The sequence below is a fragment of the Coregonus clupeaformis genome, chromosome 27 (assembly GCF_020615455.1).
Source record: "Coregonus clupeaformis isolate EN_2021a chromosome 27, ASM2061545v1, whole genome shotgun sequence".
NCBI lineage: Eukaryota > Metazoa > Chordata > Actinopteri > Salmoniformes > Salmonidae > Coregonus > Coregonus clupeaformis.
This window is the reverse complement of record NC_059218.1, coordinates 5,392,975-5,399,048: the sequence shown is the minus strand read 5'-3', so window position 1 is coordinate 5,399,048 and position 6,074 is coordinate 5,392,975.

Sequence of the window (6,074 nt, the reverse complement as noted above, 5' to 3'; positions counted from 1 at the left end):
CCTCGTTCCAACAACATACTCCACCTTTCTCCTGTTCTCCTGTCTCGTTCCAACAACACACTCCACCTTTGTCCGGCTCTCATTACGATCTTTCATTTTTTCCAACACATCCTTCTTTTCTCCGTCTCTTCTCATTCCAACAACACATCCTACTTTGTCCTGCTCTCCTGCCCTGATTCCAACAACACACTCCACTTTGACCTGCTCCTGCTCTCATTCCAACAACACTCTACCTTCTCCGTTTCTGCTCTCATTCCAACAACACACTCCACCTTTGTCCTGTCGTTTTCAATGCTGTCGATTCCAACAACACACTCCATCTTTCTCCTCTCTCCTGCTTCATTCCAACAACACATCCTCTTTGTCCTGCTCCTGCTCTCATTCCAACATCACACTCCTTCTTTGTCCTGCTCTCCTGCTCTCATTCCAACAACACACTCCATCTTTCTCTGCTCTCTGCTCTCATTTCAAACAACACATCACTTTCTCCTGCTCTCCTGCTCTCATTCCAACAACACACTCCACCTTTCTCCTGCTCTCCTGCTCTCATTCCAACAACACACTCCACCTTTCTCCTGCTCTCCTGCTCTCATTCCAACAACACACTCCTTCTTTGTCCTGTCTCTGCTCTCATTCCAACAACACATCCGTTCTTTGTGTTTATCCTAATATCATTCCAGTCTCCAACCATTTCCATACAGATTTCTCTCTGTCTCTTTCCAACAACACACTCCGCGCTTTCTCATGTATCCTAGCTATCATTCCGGCAAACACATTCCACCTTTCTCTGTCTTCTGCTCTCATTCCAACAACACAATCCTCACCTTTGTCCCGTCTCTCCCGCTGTCATTCCAACAACACACTCCATCGTCTGCTCTCTGCTCTCATTCCAACAACACACTCCTTTGTCCTGTCTCCTGCTCTCATTCCAACAACACACTCCTCCTTTGTCCTGTTCTCCTGCTCTCATTCTAACAACACACTCCACCTTTCTCTGCTCTCATGCTCTCATTCCAACAACACACTCCTTCTTTGTCCTGCTCTCCTGCTCTCATTCCAACAACACACTCCTTCTTTGTCCTGCTCTCCTGCTCTCGATTCCAACAACACACTCCTTCTTTGTCCTGCTCTCCTGCTCCTCATTCCAACAAAACACTCATTCATTCTCCTGTTCTCCTGCTCTCATTTCAACAACACACTCCACCTTTCTCCTGTCTCCTGTTCTCATTCCAACAACACACTCCACCTTTGTCCTGCTCTCCTGCTCTCATTCCAACAACACACTCCTTCTTTCTCCTGTTCTCCTGCTCTCATTCCAACAACACACTCCTTCTTTCTCCTTCCTGCTCTCATTCCAACAACACACTCCTTTCTCCTGCTCTCATTCCAAACAACACACTCCTTCTTTCTCCTGCTCTCCTGCTCTCATTCCAACAACATCATTTCTACTTTCTCCTGCTCTCATTCCAACAACACACTCACCTTTCTCCTGTTCTCATCAATTCAACAACACACTCCACCTTTCTCCTGCTCTCCTGCTCTCATTCCAACAAAACACTCCTTCTTTGTCCGTCTCCTGCTCTCATTCCAACAACACACTCCTTCTTTCTCCTGCTCTCATTCCAACAACACACTCCTTCTTTGTCCTGCTCTCCTGCTCTCATTCCAACAACACACTCCTTCTTTCTCCTGCTCATCTGCTCTCATTCCAACAACACACTCCTCCTTTCTCCTGCTCTCCTGCTCTCATTCCAACAACACACTCCACCTTTCTCCTGCTCTCATTCCAACAACACACTCCACCTTTCTCCTGCTCTCCTGCTCTCATTCCAACAACACACTCCACCTTTGTCCTGTTCTCCTGCTCTCATTCCAACAACACACTCCCCTTTCTCCTGTCTCCTCTCTCATCTCCAACAACACACTCCTCCTTTCTCCTGCTCTCATTCCAACAACACATTCTACCTTTCTCTGCTCTCTGCTCTCATTCCAACAACACACTCCACCTTTGTCTCTCCTGCTCTCATTCCAACAACACATCCACCTTTCTCTGCTCTCCTGTTCTCATTCCAACAACACACTCCACCTATTGTCTTGTTCTCCTGCTCTCATTCCAACAATAGCACTCCACCTTTTCTCCTGCTCTCCTGCTCTCATTCCAACAACAACTGCTCCCATCTTTGTCCTGCTCCCTGCTCTCATTCCAAACAACTACACTCCACCTTTGTCCTGCTCTCTGCTCTCATTCCAACAACACACTCCTTCTTTCCTCTCTCCTGCTCTCATTCAACAACACACTCCTTCTTGTCTCCTGTTTCTCTGCTCAATTTCAACATACACACCCTCTCCTGTCTCCTGATCTCATTCAAACAAACACACTCCACATCTTCGGCTCCTGATCGTCATTCCAACAACACACTCCAAAACTTGTCCTGCCCTCCTGCTCTCGATTCCAACAAAACACTCCTTAACTTGTCCTGTCTCCTGTCTCGTTCCAACCAACACACTTCTTGTTTCTCCTGCTCTCATTCCAAACAAAATATCCTTCTTTGTCCTGTATCATTCCAACAATATCACTCCGTTTCTCCTGTTCTCCTGCTCTCTCATTCCAACAACTACATTCACCTTTTCTGCATTCATCCAATCTCGTCCAACAACACACTCCGCCTGTCATAATTGGCCTGTTATTCCAACAATACACTCCTTGTCCCGAGGCTCTCCTGATATCATTCCAACAATACACTCCTTTCATTCTCCCATATGTCTCGTTTCCAACAACATACTCCACTTCGTTCCTGCTATCCTGCTCTCCATTCCAATAATACAATCCACTGTCCTATTCTCCTGCTCTCATTCCAACAATACACTCCGTCTTTCTGCGCTCTTATTCCAACAACACACTCCTTCTTTCTCCGTCTCATGATCTCATTCCAACAACACATTCCATCTTTCTTCTAATTCCAAAAACTCACCTTTCTCCTGCTCTACTGCTCTCATTCCAACAACACACTCCACCTTTCTCCTGCTCTCCTGCCTCATTCCAACAACACCCACTCCTCCTTTGTCCTGTTCTCCTGCTCTCATTCCAACAACACACACTCCACCCATTTGTCCTGCTCTCCTGCTCTCATTCCAACAACACACTCCACCTTTGTCCTCTCCTGCTCTCATTCCAAACACAACACACTCCTCCTTTCTCCTGCTCTCCTGCTCTCATTCCAACAACACACTACTTCTTTCTCTTGCTCTCCTGACCTCATTCCAACAACAAACTACACCTTTTTTTTCCCCTGCTCTCCTGCTCTCTCATTCCAACAACACACTCCCTTTCTCCTGATCTCCTGATCTCATTCCAACAACACACTCCTTCTTTCTCCTGCTCTCATTTAAACAACACACTCCTTCTTTCTCTTCTCCTGCTCTCATTCCAACAATACATTCCTTTCTTTCTCCTGCTCTCAAAGTTCCAACAACACATCCACCTTTGTCCTGTTCTCCTGCTCCATTCCAACAACACACTACTCTTTCTCCCTGCTCTCTGCTCTCATTCCAACAACACACCACCACCTTCGTCCTGCTCTCCTGCTCTTATTCCAACAACACACTCCATTCTTTCTCCTGTCTCTCCTGCTCTAATTTCAACAACACACTCCATCTTTGTCCTGCTCTCCTGCTCTCATTGTAACAACACACTCCATATTTGTCTTGCTCTCGTGCTCTCATTCCAACCAACACGTAATTTTTCGCCATGTCATTCCAACAACACATCACTTGGCCTGCTCCAAGGTCATTTCAGACAACACACTCATACAACGTCGCATCTCCTGATATCATTCATACAACACACACGTTTCTTCTCCTGATATCGAACAACACACTACCCTGTCATAACTCCGGGCCACTCGTTCCGAACAAAACATCCCTTTGTCTGATCTTTCTGTCTCCATTCCAACACACACCTGGCGTTTCGCTCCTGATATCATTCCAACAACCACATCCGCACTCGCCCGGTTCTCCTTAATCTCATGTCCGAACAACACACTCCACCTTTCTCCTGCTCGCCTTCTTATTCGAACAACACACTCAACTCGTCTCTCCTTGCTGTCATTCCGACAACACATTCATTCTTGCGTCTTCCAACCATCTCCTGTCCCTCTCATTCCAACAACACATCCAGTCCTGCTCTCCTGTCTCATTCCAACAACACACTCCATCTTTCTCTGCTGTTATTGCAACAACACACTCCTTCTTTGTCCAGCTCTCCTGTCTCATTCCAACAACACACTCCTTCTTTGTCCTGCTTTCTCCTGATCTCATTCCAACAACACACTCCTTCTTTCTCGCCTGCTCTCATTCCAACAACACACTCTCCTGTCTCTGCTCTCGTTTCCAACAACACACTCCTCCTTTCTCCTGCTCTCCTGCTCTCGATTCCAACAACACACCTCCTGCTCTTCTGCTCATTCCGACAACACACTCGTTTTCTCCTGCTCTTCTGCTCTCATTCCCCAACAACACATTCCACTCTGTCCTGCTCTCCCTGCTCTCATTCCAACAACACACTCCATCGGCTTTCTCCTGCTCATCTGCTCTCATTCCAAAATACAACTCCACCTTTCTCTGCTCTCCTGCTCTCATTCCAACAACACACTCTACCTTTGTCCTGCTCCTCTGCTCTCATTTTCAACAATACACTCCACCTTTCTCCTGCTCTCCTGCTCTCATTCCAACAACACACTCCACCTTTTGTCCCTGCTCTCCTGCTCTCATTTCCAACAACACACTCCACCTTTGTCTCATTCCAAACTCCTGCTCTCATTCCAACAACATCCTCCACCTTTCTCCTGCCTCTCCTGTTCTCATTCCAACAATACACTCCACCTTTGTCCTGTTTCTCCTGTCTCATTCCAAATAACACACTCCACCTTTCTCAGCCTGCTCTCATTCCAACAACACACTCCTTCTTTGTCCTGCTCTTCTGCTCTCATTCCAACAACACACTCCTTCTTTGTCCTGCTCTCCTGCTCTCATTCCAACAACACACTCCTTCTTTCTCCTGCTCATCTGCTTTCATTCCAACAACACACTCCTTCTTTCTCCTGCTCTCCTGCTCTCATTCCAACAACACACTCCACCTTTCTCCTGCTCTCCTGCTCTCATTCCAACAACACACTCCACCTTTGTCCTGCTCTCCTGCTCCTCAATGTTCCAACAACACACCTCCTTTCTCCTGCTCTCCTGCTTGGTCATTCCAACAACACACTCCACCCTCTGCTCTCACTTTTCATTCCAACAACACTCTCCTTCTTTCTCCTGCTCTCCTGTCCTCATTTCAACAACACACCTACTTCTTTCTGCTTCTCCTGATCTCGATTCCAACAATATAATCCTTTCGGTCCTGATCTCCTGTCTGATCCAAACAACACACTCCTTCTTTCTCATGCTCTCTGCTCTCATTCCAACAACATACTCCACCTTTCTCCTGAATCCCTCTCGTTCCAACAACACACTCCACCTTTGTGTTGCTCTCTGCATTTATTCCAACAACACACTCCTTCTTTTCTCCTGCTCTCATTCCAACAACACACTCGGCCTTCTTATCCTGCAGTCTCATTCCAACAATACACTCCTTTTTTCTCTCTCCCTGCTCTCATTCCAACAACACACTCCTTCTTTCTGCTCCTCCTGTCTCATTCCAACAATACAACCACCGTCACAATTCTCCTGCTCTCATTCCAACAACACACTCCACCTTTGTCCTGTTCTCCTGCTCTCATTCCAACAACACACTCATCTTTCTCCTGCTCTCCTGCTCTCATTCCAACAACACACTCCTTCTTTCTCCTGCTCTCCTGCTCTCATTCCAACAACAACACCTCCTTGTTTTCTCCTTAACTCTCGTTCCAACAATACACTCATTCTTTGTCACTGCTCTCCTGTCTCATTCCAACAACACACTTCCACCTTCTGTCTCCTGCTCTCATTCCAACAACAAACTCGGCTACTTGTGCTCTCCTGCTCTCATTTCAACAATACACTCCACCTTTGTCATATCTGCTGATCTCCGTTCAACA